Consider the following 18987-nt stretch of genomic DNA (forward strand, 5'->3'; position numbering starts at 1 on the left):
GAGAGGGAGAGAGAGAGAGAGAGAGAGAGACATCGATGTGAGAAACATCCATTGGCTGACTCCTATACCTGTCCCACCTGGAGAGTGGAACCCTTAACCTCAGTATGTGCCCTGACTGGGAATCCAACCCATGACCTTTTGGTGTGCGGGACATGTTCCAACCAACAGCTACCCGGTCAGGGCTAGATGGGTTTTTTGTTTGTTTGTTTTTTCAATATGTTTTTATTGATTTTAGAGATCACAGAAGGGAGAGTTACAGAGAGATAGAAACATTGATTGGCTGCCTCCTGCATGCCCCCTACTGAGGATTAAGCCTGCAACCCAGGCCTCTGCCCTGAATGGAATCAAACCACAACCTTTTCATTCATGGGTCCATGTTCAACCTCTGAACCACACCAGCTGGACTAGGTGGGTTTTTATTTTAGAACTAGAGGCCCAGTGCAAAAAATCGTGCACTTTGTGGGGGGGGGGGTCCCTCAGTCTGGTCGGCAGCTCTTGCAGTCCGGGACCCCTCAGGGTATGTACAACTGCCAACCCGGAGTATCAGGCCTAAGCCAGCAATCAGACATCCTTCTTGCAGTCCAGGACCCCCTGGGGGATGTAGCAGTGCACCAAGGGGCAGGTGGCCAGGTAGTAGCCCAAATTGTGCCCACGTGCTGCGCCACTTGCACTTATTCTGGCCCGCTGCACCTGCTGCTGTGGAGTTAGGAGAGGCTCCCGCTATGGCAGCTGCACTACCCAGCTGTGAGCCCGGCTTCTGGTAAGCGGCACTCCCCCTGTGAGAGCGCACTGACCCCCAGGGGACAGCTCCTGCATTGAGCGTCTGCCCCCTGTTGGTCAGTGCACATCATAGTGACCGGTCGTTCTGGTTGTTCTGCTGTAATGGTCGCTTAGGCTTTTATTATATAGATGCATACATGTAAAAATTTGTAAATATTATGAATGTTCAACAATAGAGAATTTATTTGATGGATCGTGCTACTTCCCTAACATGAAATACTACAGAGCCTTCAGAATAATATAGGTATTTGTTGACTTGGAATAAATGTTTATGATGCATATTTTTGAATAAGCTTTTTTGTTATTGTTATACTAGAGGCCTGGTGGACAAAATTCGTGCACTGGGGGGTGGGGTTCTCTCAGCCCAGCCTGCCCCTCTCACAGTCCGGGAGCCCTCAGTGGATGTCCTACTGACAGCCACAGTCTGGCAGTAGAGGCTTGGAGCAGGCATTCCGTGTGTGTGTGTGTGTGTGTGTGTGTGTGTGTGTGTGTGTGTGTCTGCTGGGGGCCTACCCCCAGCCACACAGTAGAGGCTTGGAGCAGGCGCCCCTCTGTGTTGATCTCTCAGGTTCCTGGCCTCCACTGCGTGTTGTTCTCTCCCTTGAGCTGTGGCCAGGGTGGGGTGCTGCCTGAAGGCCATGTTTTCCTCCTCGTGGATTGCCATGGCGACCGGGAAGCAGGCCCTCCTGGGTGCTGCCTGTGGGCTGCGCTTTCCTGCTCGCAGATCACCACGGTGACCCGGGAGCAGGCCCTGCTGGGTGCTGCCTGCTGGGGGCTGCCTGTGGGCCACACATTCCTGCTCATGGATAGCCATGGTGACCTGGCTGGCGGCAGCGCTCAGGCGGCACACGAGGGCCCAGATTGTGGCTCATGCTGGCCTGCCCTGCCTGCAGTATGCAAATTAGCAGCCATATTTGTTGGAGGTTAATTTGCATATCGCTCTGATTGGCTGATGGGTATAGCAAAGATGCGGTCAATTAGCATCTTTGTCTTTTATTAGTTAGGATGTAATATAACATGTATGCAGAAAAATGAAGCAATTTTAAGTATAAAACTCAATAAATAAATCCTAAGTGAACATATCTTTGTTCACTACTATGTAGGTTAAGAAACTGAATATTAACAGGATTCCAGATACATTTTTAGAGAAAAAGCAGAATCTGAAGCAGTATATACATAGTATACAATATCATATATATATATAAAAGAGTAATATGATATATATATATTAATAAAAGAGTAATATGATAATTAGACCGGAAGACCTTCCAGATGTCCTTCCAGATAAAGCCATGGTGGAGGTGCCAAAGCAGGGGCAGCTAGGGGAGATCAGGCCAGGAGGGAAGGGAAGTTGGGGGTCAGCAGGCTGTCGGGGGGCCAATTGAGGGCAAGCAGGTTGTCGGGGGGGCAGTTGGTGGCAATCAGGCTGGTGAGGGGGGCAGCTGGAGGCAACAGGCTGGTGGGGGGTGAAGTTGGGGGTGATCAGGCCCACAATGGGGGGCAGTTGTGGATGATCAGGCTGGCAGGCAGAGTGGTTAGGGGTGATCAGGCAGGCGGGCAATTGAGCAGTTAGGAGCCAGGGGTCCCGAAATGTGAGATGGATGTCCAAGTCAGACATCCACTGAGGTAGTCTCAGATTGGAGAGGATGCAGGCTGGGCTAAGGGACAACCCCACCCATGCACAAATTTCATGCACTGGGCCACTAGTCCTATCTAATAAAAGAGAAAAATGGTAATTGGCGTACGACGATACCCTTTTCATTGGCTACTCAGGGCTATATGCAAATTCACTGCCAACTAAGATTGGCAGTTAACTGCCAACAAGATGGCGGTTAATTTGCATATGTAAGCACAATGCAGGGAGGCGAAAGGGAAAGCAGGAAGAAGCCCCCTGCCTCTGACAGTGATCGGAAACCCAGGGGGGAGCTAAGAGCTGGAGGGCAGGGCAAAGGTGGCCCTGGGGCCGCCTTTGCCCTGCCCCCAGGCCATGATCGAAGAATCAGGTGCCTTTGCCGCCCTGGCCAGTGATAGCAGGAAGTAGGGGTGGAGCCAGCGATGGGAGCTGGGCACGGTCGAAGCTGGCAGTCCCAGGAGCTAGGGGTCCCTTGCCTGGGCCTAAAGCGAAGCCCACGATCGCGGGGCCGCTGCCACTGCAGGTCCCTGCTGCCTGGGCCGGACGCCTAGGCCAGAGGTGTTAGGCCTGAGCAGGGGCGGAGCCTGCAACCGCGGGGAGCTGGGGGTCCCCTGCCCAGGCCTGACACCTCTGCCGGAGGCCTCAGGCCTGGTCAAGGGGCCGATCCGGTGATTGGTGATCAGAGGGTGATGAGGGTCAACTCCTCTGGCTAAGGCATCAGGCCTGGCGGGGGGCGGAGCCGGGGATTGGGGGAATATGATGGTCCCCTTGCCCAGGCCTGAAGCCTGGGTCAGAGGCGTCAGGCTTGGGCGGGGGGTGGAGCAAGCGATCAGAGGGAGATGGGGGTCCCCTGCCCAGGCATGATTCCTGGGCCAGAGGCCTCAGGCCTGGGTGGGGGCCAGAGCCAGTGATCGGGGGGAGATGGGGGTCCCCTGTCCAAGCCTGACACCTCTGGCGGAGGCGTCAGGCCTGGGCAAGGGGCCGATCAGGCGATCGGAGGGTGATGGGGGTCTACGCCTGAGGGCTCCCAGTATGTGAGAGGGGGCAGGCTGGGCTGAGGAACACTCCCCCCCCCACACACACACCCAGTGCACGAATTTCATGCACCGGGCCCCTAGTATGTATATAAAACCCTAATATGCAAATAGACTGAACAGCAGAACAAACAAACAACCTGTTGCTTTGACTTGTACTGATCATCAGGGGGCACCCACAGAACATGGCGGGGTCAGCAGCAGGCTGCAGAGTGTGGAACATGGCAGGCATTGGTGGCCCTGGGATCATGGAGCAGGTGAGCAGGGGTGCCATACCAAGGAAGGGAGCCAGTCTCTGTCACCGGGGTGAGCCTCTGGTGGCTACTAAAAAATCTTTGCTCCCACACACCACGATCCTGCTGGGCACTCACACCTGCTGGGGCCTACACTCCACCCACTCTGCGCCGTCAACAGGTGTGAGCAGAGGCTGCCAAACCTGATTGCCCCTCAGGGCTTCTCCACCTCCCCCTGCTCCTGAGGGGCAATCAGGGCTGGCAGTCACCGCTCGCACCCGCTGCTGGTGCGCGGTGCCAGTCCCAATTGCTCAGCACTGTCAGCAGGTGCGAGTGATGGTTGCTGGCCCTGATTGCCCCTGAGGGCTTCTCCACCTCTCCCTGGTGCTGAGGGGCGATCGGGGCAGCAGCTACTGCTCACACCTGCTGACAGTGCCAGCCCCGCTCATACCCCCTGCTGGTGCTGACCCCAATAGTTCCACGTTGTCAGTGGGTGTGAGCGGGGTCAGCGCCATTAGTACCTGGTAGAGGCAGTGGGATGTCAGCAGACTGGGGACCGAGGGCTGCAGCAGGAGGGGACGGGCGGGGGCTTGGAGGATGGGCCAAGGCCTACCCTTGTGCCCATCACAGCCTCGTGCCTAAAGTTGCTTTCAAGGTGCACAAATTTGTGCACTGTGCCCCTCGTGTGTTATAAAAATATTTACATAGCATAGACAAAAATTTGGAAAATTATGCACTAAAATATCAATGCTTTTATAAGTAATGAAAATATAAGTAACATATTTCTAATTGTTTATCAGGGATGGTATTATTTTGTGTCTTTCTCAATATTTACCACACATTTGGTAACTTAGAGAAATATATACTGGAACATTCTAATTGAATAGTTACTTATTGACTTGTTCCCAAAATTAATTAATGAGAGCCTCTAGTTCTATGAACTCTATTCCTAGATTTATCTCTAATTTCTGGGTCTCTGATAAAACTGTATTCTTGAAATTTTCATTTACCCATTGAATTGATGATAGAACCACAGACAGGCTGACATTGTTTTTTCTTACTATAGAAATCAACATATAATAAATTAGTGTATTAAATTGCAATATTTATATTTTGTGCCACCTCAGCTCTACAATTAAAGCTTTAAACTTCTATTTTGAAGCCATTATGTTTTTTAAATTAAAAGATAAAAGTTTGTGCAATTTTTAAGTATGAAAATACACAAAATCCATATTGGGGTAAAAATTCATTTTTTGCTGGTATTTTGACAGGAATTCAGGAGGGTGGGAGGGGGGATAAATAAGAATTTTTCTCTCCCTTTCTGTGTTTCCGTGTGAATGAATTTGTTTTTTTATTTAAACTGAAGGCAATTAATTGGTGAATACTGCCACAAAAGCAATTTTCGCTCTTTGAAAACAAAGGTCTTATGGAAATAGATCTTATATTTAGATCCAATCTTTCTTTCTGGGAAGTGTTGAGAGGGAGATCTTTAGAAACAGAAAACACTGAAAAATTGTTTTAACTGAGTGCAATCTTAGAAATCACCTTTCTTCACGCTTTCATTTCTCAGAAAATGATTCTAAGGCTCAGAGAAGTCACATGGTTGGGCCACAGTCACTGCATGACCTGCTGACAGAGGCCTGGAGTCCCAGTACGGGGAGGGGGCTGGGTGTCCTGTAGGAACAATTACGCTCACACACGTGCTTGCTGACAGTGAGATGCTCTCTCCTGCTCAGATAAAACAACCATAACACTGCTGATATCTGTTTTTCTAGATCCTTTGTGAGAGATAAATTGGGGGGAAAAGTGAGGGGGGGGGGGAGTAGAGTTGAGTTTGGGGCAGTGCAGAATAGCAGAGAGGGATAAAGTTTTAGCCTTTCTGGAGAAGTGAGACTCATATTCAGAGAGAGGGAACTCCTGCCAGATCAGATTAAATTGAAAGAAGGCATCAGGACTGTTTAATACACAGCTTAAAGCAGGTCAGCCAGTAGGTCAGAAGGTTGGACTTAATGAGTCAATAAAAGGCTCCATTAATTAGATGTGAGACTCGTCCCTTGAACTGGTTAAAGCTGAATTCTCTTCACTAGATATGCCTGCATGGACTTCCTCATCCACGTGATTTGTTCTTGACAATATCTCCCAGCTTTGGGAAAAGAAGCACTATTGTGCTCATTGCACCAGTCCTGATGATTGACCCAAGGAGGAAAGCAGGAGATGGAAGATGTGAGACCCCCAAAATTTCTAAGCAAATGAGTGTTCTCAAGACTTTGCTTCCTTGGTGGAGCCAGCATGTGAGGCTTCTTAAAGATGGAGAGATACTGCTTGGGGTAGATATTCTCCTGGGGACCTCTTCCTCCTAAGCTGCTCCCCTTCCTCCAGGGTCTTTAGTAGAATTAACGAATGCCCCCAGAGCCTGGAGGTGGGAGCCCCGAGCCACTCATTCCCTCCCTGCCTCTACTTCCCTCACCCCAGCTGCTGCAGTTGAACTACACCTGATGGTACCTCAGTATGAGTCCCCAGCCCCCGGAACTCCACAGATTGGGGCAGCAGCAAAGCTATCCTGCCTTCACCCACCACACTTCATAGCAGGAAGGGCAGTGGGAGAACTCTTGGGGAAATCAGAGCTAGAAGAAGAAATCAATTTCAAGAGATATTGCAGTCCTTTGGATGCACATCCTGGGGGTATGTTCCCCAACCAGGGCACACCAGATGGCACAGTGTATTGAGGACACTGCCCTGGAAGTTGGAGACCTGAGGCTGGTTTCTGTTTCTGCTGCCAAGGTGCTGTCTGACCTTGGGACTGCAAAAGTTCCTTTCCATTGCTTATATCCTTCCATCCCTTGAGTTCAAAGTCACTGTCTATATTATATTTTACATATTGAAGTGTTTTGCTTGGTATTGAAGGTGCTTCTATTTGGACCTACAGTTTTCTTTTCTGTGCCATCCCTCACCTCCTCCCAGTCACATGGAAGAACTTGTTATTTTCTAAATACACAGTGCTCTACCATGAGTGTCTACTTCTCTTTCTAGACTTCTATTTTTTTTTTTAATCAGAATTGCCCTTCTCCTATGACTAATAAAAAAACACCTATTTATCTTTAAAAGTGGTCCCCAAGGTAATCTTTGCTCTGAAACCTTCCCTGATTTCCCCCACTTCACCCCTTTTCTCCCATTGCTTTCTGATAACCCAGTCCTCACTTGTATCAAGCTCTTATCAAGGTCTGGTTTGTATTACAGCTGTAAGGGATGCTTCTGCGGAGAGAATTCTCAGCACTTGGATCTGAAACAAGTCCTTGAATTAACTGCTTAGCTCTTCTCAGGAGAAGACAAGGTCTGTGGCTCTGGTGCAGACTGCAGAGTCCAGGCTCCCAGCTCCCTCAAGTATCCTGCTTTCCTCTTATCAGTTTCTTTCTTTCTTTCTTTCTTTCTTTCTTTCTTTCTTTCTTTCTTTCTTTCTTTCTTTCTTTCTTTCTTTCTTTCTTTCTTTCTTTCTTTCTTTCCTCACCTGAAAATATGTGTTTATTAATTTTTTTAGAAAGAGAGGAAGGGAGAGAAAGAGAGAGAGAAACATCAGTGTGTGAGAGAAATATCAATTAGCCAATTCCCCCATCTCTCCCTCCCCTACACATACTCTAACAAGGTATTGAGCTCACAAATTCAGTATGTACCCTGACCTGGCATGGAACTCACAACCTTTTGGTGCCCGGGATGATGCTCCAACTGACCGAACCATTAGGCCATGTCATCAGCTCTTTTTTTTTTCTCACTCAGAAATCCTGGTTGATAATTAATACCACTGTGATAAGCTATCACAAGAGCTGGTACAAGTGGGTTACCCTTAAATAGGGAATGGAGGCACTGGTGCTCACATTACAGGGAGAGTCTCCTAAAATGGGTGGAACCAAGAGAACCATGAACTTCTTAGGTTGAAAGGAAATTTGGTCTTCTCCCAAGTCTCTGTCTTCCCTCAGACACCTTGAGCAAAATCTGACCTCCATTAGGAAGACCCAAGGCTGGCACTCGGGGTGGGAAAGGACACAGGGAAGATGCACTCTGTCCTTGGGGATGAGGAAAACTGATAGTGTTGGGAGGCTTAGAGTGAGAGGGAGGACACTCAGGTCCTTCTCTGTGTGTTCTAGAGACCAGGCTATTGACTGCATCTGGTGGGCTCACACACAGGTCAGAGCCGCCCTCTGGATAGTGCAACCTGTACCTGTTAGGCTCAGATGTTGGAGCCCTTCCTTCCTAGCTCACACTGTTGGATGGATGGAAGTGAAATGGGCTTGGAATGTGAAATGAGAAGTCTTCTAAAATGGGAGTCATCTATAGGAATGATAACCTGCACAGCCTTGAAAACATTTTACACTTTTGTCCTTGGCTCTAGGAGGATTTCAGAGATTAATTTCTAGGCATCGATGGAAGGGGTAAAAACGTACTTCCCTTCACTTTCCCTCCTGCACCTGGGATCAGGCCAGTCACTGATGTGACTTCATAATGTCCTGTGGTCTTGGGAGCCTGCCTTGAACACTCCAGTTTACCCTTTCTCCTCCCTTTTGTGCTTCTTCATCTGCACGTGAGTAAACTCTGTCTAGTCCAGGGGTGGGCAAACTTTTTGACTCGAGGGCCACAATGGGTTCTTAAACTAGACCGGAGGGCCGGAACAAAAGCATGGATGAAGTGTTTGTGTGAACTAATATAAATTCAAAGTAAACATCATTACATAAAAGGGTATGGTCTTTTTTTTTTTTTTTTTTTTTTTTTAGTTTTATTCATTTCAAACGGGCCGGATCCGGCCAGCGGGCCGTAGTTTGCCCACGGCTGGTCTAGAAGGTCCTTTCCATGCTGGAGCCTGGTCCAGTTCAGCATCAAGCTAGTGTTGCAGTCCATTAGTCATTAATATGTGTGGGCCACATGGGAGAATGCCAGGAAGCCAAGTGTGAGCCATGAGCCAAGAGGAACCAAGAGAGTGAGCTTCTTTGTTTAGGGGATTATGTATCCCTAATCTTTGTGCCATTTCAGTGGCTATGCCCACTATTGCTAATGACATCTCTTCCCAGGTGTAACTGACAAAAAAGTATCTTCCCTTTGTCATCCCAACTTTACTGGGCATGCATCTGTCTTCCTTATGTGGTGTTCTCCCCCAGTGCTTTGCAGAGAATATGCTTAAAGGGCCTGCCCTTCCCTTTGCTCCTTTCCTGTTATTAACAACTAGCTAATTACAATGGTATCAGGGAAAACTCTATGGTATGACTTGAGTTCTCCAATTTAGAACAGCTCTTAATAATATTGACCTATAAGCTGTGTTGCATTTACATTTTACAGCTTCAGAGTCTTCAAGCAGAAGTCTGTGCGGATTGGTGGGAAGTATCTTTGCTCATGTTTGGTGTGAACCAGTGTAGGAAACTAGCAGCATCTTCAGAAGAGGACTTCTGATGGTATGCTTTGCCCTGAGTGATAATGAGAATTGCCAGAAGCCGGTCCATCCTTGCATATTGACACAGTCGCTGCAGGGAAGAAACATCTGCACAGCATGTTTCAAGGGACCTGGTGTATATGGCATACTGTTCTTAATATGTTTGCTCCCCTTCTTAGAGCTATGTGTTTTAACCAAGGTCACCTCTCCGAGAAAGGTTGTTTCCCCAGGTGAGGATTTTCCCCTGAAGTTAGGGAGGGAATAAAACCCCTTAACTAAGTGCCAGGCCAGTAGTTAATCACTTTAACTACGAACAATCACACTTAAGCTACATAATCTTTACTCCCTGGAATGGAGATAAGAAATGCCCCAACCTTTGGAATAGAAATTAATAGGATTAAAATCAACTGGTATAACTACAGATGTAACAAGACAATAAAAGACACAGAACCTGGCTGGAGAACCTAGGGAGAGAACTTGGCTGGAGATCCTGGCTAGAGATCCTGGCTAGGCTGCTTATCAACTGAATGCTGTCTCCATGTCCTTCATTCTTCACCGACTCCGTCCACACCTTTGGGGACCCCTGGACCTGCTGGGGTTGGACCCCAACAGAGAATGGATCTATATAATAAAGAGCCAGGGTCCTAATGACTATTAGGGCCAAAGCCTCCACCGGAAGTCAGTGCTGGGGCCACTCTGGTCCCCTGACCCAGCGCTTACTGCCTAGGGGGCTGCGGATCAGGCCCAGAGAGGGGCCTGCAGAGATTGAGGCAGGGTCTGATCTGTAGCCTCTGTGGCAGCTGTTGATCACAACTTGCCTCTCTTTCTCTCCCGGCCTGGCCTACAGCCTCACCTCCATTTCTCTCCAGGCCTCCACCAGGGTTGCTGATCAGCAAGGCCTTTCTGATCAGGCCCTGTTGATAGGCCCAGAGACACTGACTGGCATAGAAACTGACCAATCAGAACACAATCTGGGTGAATGTAAGGAGCCAATGGCTGCCTAGGAGGTGGAGCTTTTGACACTGACTGGCATAGAAACTGACCAATCAGAACCAAATTGGCCAGCAGAGGAGGGCAGTTGGGTCAAGATCAGACTGGCAGGGGAGGGCAGTTAGGGATGAGATCAGGCTGGCAGGGGAGGACAGTTGGGGGTGATCAGGCAGGCAGAGGTAGTTGGGGGTGAGATCAATTTGGCAGGAAAGAGCAGTTGGGGGCTTGATCAGGCCAGCAGGGGAGGGCAGTTAGGGGCGATCAGGCAGACAGGCAGAAAGGTCAGGGCCAATCAAGCAGGCAGGCAGAGGAGTTAGGGGCAATTAGGCAGGCAGGCAATTGAGTGGTTAGGAGCCAGCAGTCCCAGATTGTGGTAGGGGTGTCCAATTAGAGTGGGTACAGGCTGAGCTGTGGGAACTCCCCCTACATTCAATAATTTTTTGCACTGAGACTCTAGTTTATCTATAACAGAGATAGCAAATCTATGACACGCATGTCAGAGGTGACATGCAAACTCATTTTTTGGGGGGTTGATTTTTCTTTGTTAAATGGCATTTAAATATATAAAATATCAAAAATATAAATCTTTGTTTTACTATGGCTGCAAATATAAAAAAATTTCTATATCTAACACGACATCAGAGTTAAGTTAGGGTTTTTCAAAATGCTGACACACCGAGCTCAAAAGGTTCGCCATCACTGATCTATAATAATAAAAGCATAATATTCTAATTAGACTGGACATCCTTCCAGACGACCTTCCGGATGAAGCCAGGGCTTCAAGGGCTGAGGCAAGCCCCTGCGGCTGCCAGGGCCGAGTCCCTTGCATGAATTTTGTGCATCGGGCCTCTAGTAAACTATATAAGCATTGGACACTTCCTGATATTCTTGGAGAAAGTAATCTGATGAAAGACTGAATTTTCTTTAATCAAAAATTCAGTTGCATTCTTGTAATTTATACATTAAAAGATTTGAAAACAAATGTACCATAGAAGTTTTGAATTGTTAAAAGCATTAAAGTACATACAACATTACTTTAAAATAGCAAAATTAAGTGTGAGATATACATTCTATTTCATCTTTTTCTGTGACCTTAAAAATCACTGCATATATTTTTCCAAGAAAAAATTAAAAACAAAAATATCAGTGCCATCATTTAGAGACTTCAGCAATACATAATCATCCTCTCCCCTCGCCAGCTTCTCCCTCCTCCAATAGTTGTAGTCACTTTCTGTCTCTGATCAAGGAGGGAGTAAGAATGAGGGTAACTGGGACAATCTTTCATGCCCAAACTCTTAGAAGGTGTTAGTTTTAGAAAAATGGATTAGACTGAGATGGAGACTCCCACATTTGTTTTCTTTTCTACATGCAATTATGTATTGTGGGAGAGTCAAGATAGCTGACTAAATTAGAAGTTCATTTAGCTGTATCCATAAATCAGCTTAAATAACCTGACATACATTATAGAATAATCCCAAAAGTAGGCAAAGCTTAGGAACAAATTCAGCAAATGTTCCAGCAGCTCTCAGCTCTAGTTTCATATTAAATTCAACTGGGGGCTTTTAGAACAATATCAATGACTAGATCCCTGTGAGATAAATATATATATTGATTTCTCCCCCCAAACCATTTCTGGAACAAGGCTCCTAAAAGCCTTAAAATTCCTAAGTGACAAGAGCACCTACTTGAAACCCTCTTGCTTATCATCTTTAATTGAAATTAGGCTAGGGTGAACATCCTAAGATCTCCTTCCTGAAGCTGCTTTCTCTGTCTGAATCTCTTGGGTTTAATTCCTGATCAGGGCACATACCAAGGTTTTGGGTTCAATCCCTGGTTGGGGCATGTATGGTAGGAAACTGATCAATGTTTCTCTTGCTCTCACTCCCCTTCTCTCTCTAGACTCAATGAAAAACAATATATATCCATAGGTGTGGATGGAACTCAGTACCCTTCATTCCATGGGCTGACACTATATCCATTAAGCCAAACCAGCCAGAGCTATTATTATCATTTTTAATCCTCACCTAAGGAATCAAACCGATGACCCTTTGGTACATGGGACAACACTCTAACCAATTGAGCCACACCAGCCAGGGCTAGAACACTGTTCTTACATAAGTATACATTATTACTAACACATTTTACCTAAAATTTTTATTTTATTTATATCTATTTAATAGTTCTTAACAAACCTATGTGATTTCAAAGCTAATTATCACACAAGCTATTTTCTTGACAAATTATGTAACAAATATGAACTTATTTTTGTAAACCCAGGTAAAACAAAATACTGTATTCAATATTAATAACTAAAATATGTGTCTAATTAAACCTACCTTAAATTAGCTTTAATATCAAATTTTATTTTTTAGATTATAGGGTTCTGAACAATACCTGGGATGGCTTCTATTTTTTAAAAAATTTTATTTATTTATTTTTTTGGGGGGGGGAGTTTAAAAAATTTATTATTTAATTAAATCTTTATTGTTGAAAATATTGCATATGTCCCCTTTTTCTCCCTTCTACCCCTTCACCCCATGCCCAGGCTATCACCATATACTGGTATGTGGGGGTTTATTTCTGGGCTCTCTATTCTGTTCCATTGCCTTTTTTGTTGTTGTTTTTTTTTTTGTTTTGTTCTTTTTAAATAATTTTTATTGCTTGAAGTATTACAAAGAGTATTACATATGTCTCCTTTGTTCCCCCTTTGACATTCTCCCGGCCCCTACCCCCTAGTGCAGCCGTGGGCAAACTACGGCCCACGGGTTGGATCCGTCCTCCAGGGTCCCACGCGAGACTGGAACCGGTGGGCGTGCTTGTGCGCCTGCTGGTACAGCGGTTCCGCATCGCCAGCCCAGCCGGGCCTGGCCCCGGACTGCCCCGAACCCGACTCCGCCCCCCGAGTGCATCCCTTCCGGATGTGAGGAGCCGAAATCTGCAGCCTGCTGGGTTGGGCTCTGTACTTGTTGCCTCTGCACAGCCTACTCAGTCTCATTGCTCTTCTTTCTATGTGAGGAGTTGAAATCTGCAGCCTGCTGGGTTGGGCTCTGTACTTGTTGCCTCTGCACAGCCTACTCAGTCTCAATGCTCTTCTTTCTTTCCTTCCAGTTGTAGAGCCTCCACTGGGCCAGCTTTCCCATGGTTCCATATGATAGCTGTTTGTCCCACAGTTGGTAGCCTGGATGTTGTTGTGGGAGGCAGCACGGACAGGTCTCTTCCTAACGCTGCCATCCTGGTTCTCCTGGGCCTGCTTCTTGAGCGCGTCTCCCATGGGTGTGAGGAGTTCAAGTCTGCAATTTGTTGGGTTTGGCTGCAAAAGCTCAGGTGGGTCTTTTTGTGCGCCTGGCACAGCTTGGATGGGGATGTAAATTGATTAGGGCTGGGTTTCAGGGTGTCACCAAGGCAGAGCAAATAGCAGCGGAGCAAAAAGCAACAGAGCCTCCCTCGCTTTCTGACTGCTGCAAGGCTGTGCCGCCTCTCCCTGCAGGGTCTGGAGCAGCTGTGGGCAAACTATGGCCCGCGGGTGGGATCCGGCCCGTTTGAAATGAATAAAACTAAAAAAAAAAAAAAGACCGTACCCTTTTATGTAATGATGTTTACTTTGAATTTATATTAGTTCACACAAACACTCCATCCATGGAGCTTTTGTTCTGGCCCTCCGGTCCAGTTTAAGAACCCATTGTGGCCCTCGAGTCAAAAAGTTTGCCCACCCCTGGTCTGGAGGCTCATGATCCTGCTTGAACCAGCTCAGTGGATTCGAGAATTTGTAAAAACGGAGGCGTTTCCTCTCGTGCCTCTGGCCCAGCCTGGATGGGGATGTAAACTGAGTAGGGCGGGGTCTCAGGAAGCCCCCAGGGCGGGGTAAACAGCAATGGCGGCATTTCTGGGGAGGCTCCTCACCTCACCAGGACACCGGGACTTGGCATCCCCCAGTGCCAGTGAGCAGCCGCGCTCCAGAGCCTCCCCCGCTCTCTGACCACTGCAGGGCTGTGCCGCCTCTCCCCGTGGGGCCTGGGGCCTCAGAGACCCACCCCGAGCATGCCCAGAGGATTCGAGGGTTCGTAACCACTTCTGAATGAAAAAAACCACGCATCCAGTTGCAGCCCACCTGGGCATGACATGTACCTCTGTTTTTGGCGCCTCTGTAGCTCCTACTCAGTCTCACTGCACTTCTTTCTTTCCTCCCAGTTGTAGAGCTTCCACTGGGCCAACTTCCCCATGGTTCTGAATGGTGGTTGTTTGTCTTAAAGTTGGTAGTTTCAATGATGTTGAGGGAGGCCACAAGCACAGGTCTACTCCCTACGCCGCCATCTTGGTTCTCCTTTTTTTAAAAATTTTTTTTATTTTTTGTTGTTGTTATTCTTCTCCCCAGGATATTTTTCCATTGAGTTTTATAAATATTGGGAAGGCGGAGGAGAGATAATGAGAAAGAAACATCCATGTGAGAGAAAGACATCCATTGGTTACCTCACCCAGGTGCCAAGACAAGGGCCTGGAATTGAGCCTGCAACCAAGGTACATGACCAATATTGGAATGGAACCCAGGACCTTCAGTCCATGGGCCTACCTCTATCCACAGAGACAAACCCAGTAGGGCACTTCTATTTCTTAATTTAGGAAACTATTTAATTCCTTTAGGCCAATAAATTATTACAACCTAATAATATCATCTGGAGACAGAAAGTACACCATATATAAACACAGATATCACCAACAGATCATACACATAAACAGAATTACAAATAATTTTAGAGAAGACAAGATTTTTCATTTGCCCACAATAACTTTTAAGGAACCTAGAGATGGGAGGGGGAGTATCAGGCATGAAGACATTAGCCACTTGTTTTTACTTTTTATCTTTCTTAAATTTATTGAGGTGACATTGGTCAGCATGAACATGTAGGTTTCAGTGTGGGTTTCTATGTTACAAGATCTCTATATTGCACCATGTCACATACCACTTGTTTTTAAAACTGTCCTTTTTGTTTTTCCGTTGGTTTCCTCAGCCTCAGGCCCGAGTGAGCTGTATTAACATTTCTGATTACCCAACAGGAAGACCTGTTGAAACTTTCAAATGTTCCTGTTGGCTTTTGAAAAATTAGCTTCCAATTTTGTTAAGTTTCCAGTCAGTTATCAAATCCTTTTACCCTGTTCAATATATTCTCATAATCTTTTTATCTCAATAACCTTTTAAAAATTTTCACCTTATTGAGAAGACTATAACTTTACCTTCTGAATTTGAAAAAAATTATCTTATTAACCTAATTAGCACCTGTATCACCCAAAAAGCTAAATAGCTAATTCAGAAGTCTCAAGTTATATTTGTGCATCAATCTTTTTTATTCTAAAGTGCTAGGCAATTGTGAGCCCTGGCCGGTTTCGCTCAGTGGATAGAGCATCTGCCTGTGGACTGGAGGGTCCCAGGTTCGATTCTGGTCAAGGGCATGTGCCTTGGTTGTGGGCACATCCCCAGTGGGGGGTGTGCAGGAGGTAGCTGATCGATGTTTCTCTCTCATCGATGCTTCTGGCTCTCTGTTCCTCTCCCTTCCTCTCTGTGGGAAAATCAACAAAATATATTTTAAAAAATAAATATAAAAAATAAAGTGCTAGGCAATTGTGCTTCCAATGACCTAATTTTTACAATATCTACAAATTTTTGGAAGTTATTAGGAAGGGGTCTGAGTGGACTTTGATTTTTATTCTAATTTCTGTCCTTCCATCTTATTAAGGGTATCTTAATGGCTAGTTATTATACCAATATGAGAACTCTATAAAATTTTCATTTAAAAGTTCTTCAATTCAAAACGTCAACATCTACTCAATGACAGTAGGATTTTAATAGCCATAGTCTTTTACAGTTTAACCAAGGAAGCAGAAAGGCTTACACAAAGAGTGCAAAAGGTGCAGCTCTCATAGCTACACATGTTCACTCTCAGAGAAAGGACAGACCTCTTCATTACTCAGAAAGTCAGAAAGATGGAGTGTCTGCCACAATATGTGAGATGCCTCCAGCCACACCCCGCTCATTTGTGGCACCAGGCAGGTGCTACTGGAATGGGATTTTTTCAGCACTAACATGTAACAAAGGTTTAGATGACAAATACCCTCTTTGTTTGTTTCTTAATACACATCTTAAAATGAGTATTCCAAAAAGGTAGCTCAGGGTGACAAAACTTTGATCCCTTTATTAGTAAAAGCTGCAATGGCATAAAAACCAAGATAAACACCAAACTGGTGATGGTATCAATTAGAGACAACCATCCATCACCAAGAAGTATGGGCCCTGGTGAGTACTACAGTCTTTGTCCCTTTGTCTTGTCAATCATTAGTACCTGAATTCTACTATTAAGAAAGTGCTATAACAGGGGCCTGTTAGTGGAGAATAATTTTTGTAAAACTCCTGGGTCCTCTGTCTGCTCTGATTCTCTGTGCCTATAAGTTAATGGCCCTTTAATAAATTCTGTTCTATCCTATGGAGTTGTCTGCATCATTCTTCAGTCTAAAGATACCTTTCATTATAATGGCCATTACACCTTTGCCATATCATGAGACATTTACTATCTGTGCAAGTTACTTAGCTTCGCAGATGATCAGTTGCCTCATTAACTACAGGATATTTGATTCATTAAATCTGCTAAACTCTCCTTGGTCTGGCACCTTGCAAATCACCAGCCTCAGAAGGGTTAAAAGGACTGGTTTCTGTTCTCTAATAGCTTTGAGTTTAATGCAAAAGACAAACAAGAAAACTGTAATTTTCAATAAAGAGTGATTAGTGTTCATTGTCAGGGCAGTTTTAAGACCTAAATAAACAAATATAGATATAAAATGGGCTTAATAAAATTCCTGGTACATCATAAAGTTAGTTCCTTGTCCCCTTGAATGATTATAAACTTTGAGGGAAGTTATTTTATTCCTCCAAAACAAGACATTCACAAATAGCCCACTTTCTAGCTAGCTCCCAACTTCCTGTCTTTCACCCTGGGACAGTGACTTGCAACAGCAGTCCTTCAGTAGATTGTGTTAAATGTTAATGTTGCAAACATTGCTTAACCTTGAGGATTAGGGTTCTTTTGAACTAGTTTCCCCACCCAGTTCATTTGATCTCTATATAATCAGAACCAGAGGAATCCAGTGCACACAGCAGGAACCCATCTCCAGGAACAAAGAGCTGGAAACCAACTTCAGTTGGAGGGACTCTTCCAGATCTTTGTAAGATTCTTACCCCTGGGTAATCTATTGCTGTACTTTTTAAATATATACATACTTTTTCTAGACGTTTAGTTATTTCAATGAAACAATTTTTCCCCTTTTAAAGCCTATGCGCCCAACTTATGAACTAAGAAAAGATGAACAAGATTCTAAAGTTTAAAATGAAAGCAGATTTCTTTTGGGATTGTCTATATGTCTCTGGATGAAGGGATATTACTGAGACTGGGAGCAAGTGGAGGTTTAGGAGGGATTCCCGAATTGTGATAAAATCCACAAAGTCCTGGGGAAGCCATTAGCTGAAGGGCATCTGGACACCCCCAGGGAACAGGCATTAAATGTGGCAGAGCAAAAAAATAAACAAAAAGAATGCTTTTAGCTCTGTTTTCTTCTAATCTCTACGAATTTTTTACTTAAAAAAAGTTTTGGTTGCTCTTTAAGAGCCAAGTGGAACACATCCAAGAAGGTACACTGGCAGGTTGAAGGGATGAAAGAAGGAAAAGAGATAAAGGGAGGAATATGCCTTGAGAGTTATGCTTTCATTTTCTGGGATATTGCCCTGGAATATATAAAAGTGTGAAGTTACATGTATGGAAATTAAAACCATAGTTACTTATCATGGACTGTAAGTTAAGTCCCTGGTGTGTAAAGTTGGACAAACTTCTTGAATACAAAGCTTGCCTGTGGAGAGAGGAAGAGAATATGAATTCTTGTGAAGATTAAAGGATTGGTTTGAGACAGATGATAAAGTTAGTGTGAAGAACAGTGGGGACATATTTCACTGACAAAAAGCTGACTGACACGTATGTGCTTGACTATGGAAGGTTATGTGTGAGTGAGTTTGATGACCAGATGTGAGGCTCTAAACCCTTGGCCTAGGCAGATTCACCTCAGCACCACAATAATCTGTCTCAGACTTGTTTTCGCCCTATTCATTTTACCTCTTTTGGGAAAATTTAGGATTGACTATATGAGTGAGCAAGTTGTGAGTGGGGGAGTAGATATTAGATACTCGTGGGCATGCTGTGTACCGATTGGGCTTTGGCTTCTGGATGTCTTAGGGATTCAAGATTACAATAAGCCTGAGCAAAATTGAGCTAAGTTCTTACAGAATTAATGTGAAAATATTGCCTGTTAAAAGCAAAGATTTTCCTTTACCTCTCTAGACAGGGATGTGAGGCCTTCAACCTCCAACCAGCAAGTGGCTTTGTAGATATGAAGGCCCTGTGTGGCATCAGTCTAGGGCCTTAATTAGAGGTGGTGTGGGCTTGGTTTATATGCTGAGCCTTAAGAAATGCTACATCTCAGTGAAAGTGGATTACAGGTCTTTTTATCATCTATTTCTTTCACAAGGTGCCTTATGTTACCAACTAAACTTATATAAACTTGTCTCTGTAATTCCACTAGACTTTTGCTAATAAAACTAGAAAAGATTCTCCTATGCTTAATGAGAACCATGGAATTTCAGTTAACAACTCTCTCATTCTATAGATAAACAAACTGAACCCTGGAAAGGAAAATTAAGTCAATCACTAAAAAAAAATTAAAAAATATTGAGGGTCTACTGTGAGGCAGGCACTGTGATTCAAGGTGAGTAATATGGGCTCTGCCCTCCTGTAGAGTGTACACCAGTAGGAAACACTGAAAAGTAGACAGGTGATTGGATAACAGCTTGAAATGGCACCTGTGGAAATTGGC

At 45.2% G+C, this 18987-nt stretch overlaps 2 protein-coding genes across 8 annotated transcripts in view; both read left to right on the plus strand.

Annotated features, from left to right (window-relative positions):
• Positions 1-18987, plus strand: part of LOC132239625 (ribonuclease 4-like) — a 337426-nt gene that overhangs the window by 162972 nt on the left and 155467 nt on the right. The window contains exon 1 of one of the 5 annotated variants that reach the window (XM_059706204.1): positions 17209-17292. The exons of 3 other annotated variants lie outside the window; for them this stretch is intronic. The gene's annotated coding sequence lies outside the window, so the exon portion shown is untranslated. Of the gene's footprint in view, positions 1-17208; positions 17312-18987 lie in introns of those variants that run through there. One more of the 5 variants, XM_059706222.1, reaches the window with a different exon arrangement.
• Positions 1-18987, plus strand: part of LOC132239617 (ribonuclease 4-like) — a 192076-nt gene that overhangs the window by 162943 nt on the left and 10146 nt on the right. Inside the window, exon 1 of one of the 3 annotated variants that reach the window (XM_059706161.1) lies at positions 17186-17292. The exons of the other annotated variants lie outside the window; for them this stretch is intronic. The gene's annotated coding sequence lies outside the window, so the exon portion shown is untranslated. Of the gene's footprint in view, positions 1-17185; positions 17293-18987 lie in introns of those variants that run through there. 3 annotated transcript variants of the gene reach the window in all.

This window comes from Myotis daubentonii, chromosome 1, assembly GCF_963259705.1.
Source record: "Myotis daubentonii chromosome 1, mMyoDau2.1, whole genome shotgun sequence".
NCBI lineage: Eukaryota > Metazoa > Chordata > Mammalia > Chiroptera > Vespertilionidae > Myotis > Myotis daubentonii.